The following is a 1504-nucleotide window of genomic DNA, read 5'->3' as shown; positions in this document are numbered from 1 at the left end:
AGCAGTAATGCACCCAACAATGTATCACGTGAGCCTCATGTTGTTTCAAACCTGTATGACTTTCATCCTTCCATCGAACACAAAAGAAAAAGGCAAAATGAAAGACTCTGTCATTCATTCACTTTTATTGTGAAGGTACAATGAAACGGAGCAGTGACTGAGGCTGTCAGTCACTAACATTATGCCCAACATATTCTATTGTGTCTCATGGAATAAAGAAAGTCATACAGGTTTGGAACCACATGAGGTGATACATTTCTGGGTGGACTATCTCTTTAAAAACTGAATGATGTCCTACAATGATGGAACACAGCATATAAAGTCCTTTATAAGAACTGTGATCTGTGAATAATATAATAGCTGAATCTATTAGAGATCTAGACATTGTCAAAGATCACAGTCCAATAGTGTCTCTCCTCTGTACTCCAGTAATACAATTTTCTTTGAATTTTCTTTCATGGTCCAAGCTCTTTCAACATTCTCTTTACCATTTAAAAATTGGACTTGGAGAAATATATATCTATATTCGTTGGCCGTCCTAATAACATTGCACTGTGACTAATTGCAGGTTTATTTGATTGCATTGATGTATTCAGTGCTGCGCCTATAGCACCCGGTGGGCCCTCAGAGAACTCCTTTATCGTTTTGATTATAGTATTATAGGCATATACACAATGCTAGTAGTATTTTCATGTACGGGTAAAGGAACTGAGCTTCATATTATGTTGTAAAAAGAAAAAAAATGTGCACCTCACTTTAAAATGGGTAGATGTTTAAAAAGTGTTTAAATAATAAAATTACATTTTACAAAGAGAGTAAATTAAATCAGTTCGGGAAGAAGGGTTTACTTAATAGATGTGTATTATAAACAAGAAATAAACAGCCTGAAATCTAAAAACACAGACTGCAAGAAGAAAATGTGCATATCTGAAGCTACACAGCCGTTACCTGCTTCTCCACCTATATTCATATTTTTATTTTTGTAACATCTGATTTTTATAAATGGGAGACAAATGCGAAATGTTCTAGATATTAATCATCAGTACACACATCACCAAGTCTGCAGAGTAACCCGCTACCCTGCTGCAGCAAAATGTAGATGCAACAAGCTGTTTAATTTATAAACGTAAAACTCAAATCTGCAGCAAGAACAAAGTGCCAGCTCGGTGCAGGTACGGAATGTACCATCATGACTAGAAACCCCAGCAGGATAATTAATAAACCAATACAGCATACTAAAAACCCTCCACATCTCCAGGTCTCCACATTACGGTTCTTCTGCCATCTTGTGGATAGTGAAGAAGAGAGCATATGAATGCAGCTGCAAGCAATTTAGCTTTTTTTCTGTCCTTGAGATTCTTTACAGAATAACGATTCTGTTATTTTTCTGTTCAATAACTGAAGCTTCTTTATTGTATAAAGCGCTATATAAATAAAGATGAGAGCATCCTGCGAAAGTGTATGATGTGCATGCAGAGTAAAAGAAACATGTTAGACACATGGG

The sequence above is a fragment of the Carassius gibelio genome, chromosome B19 (assembly GCF_023724105.1).
Source record: "Carassius gibelio isolate Cgi1373 ecotype wild population from Czech Republic chromosome B19, carGib1.2-hapl.c, whole genome shotgun sequence".
Taxonomy (NCBI): Eukaryota; Metazoa; Chordata; class Actinopteri; order Cypriniformes; family Cyprinidae; genus Carassius; species Carassius gibelio.
The sequence above is the reverse complement of the archived record's forward strand: the minus strand, read 5'-3'. Positions refer to the sequence as shown.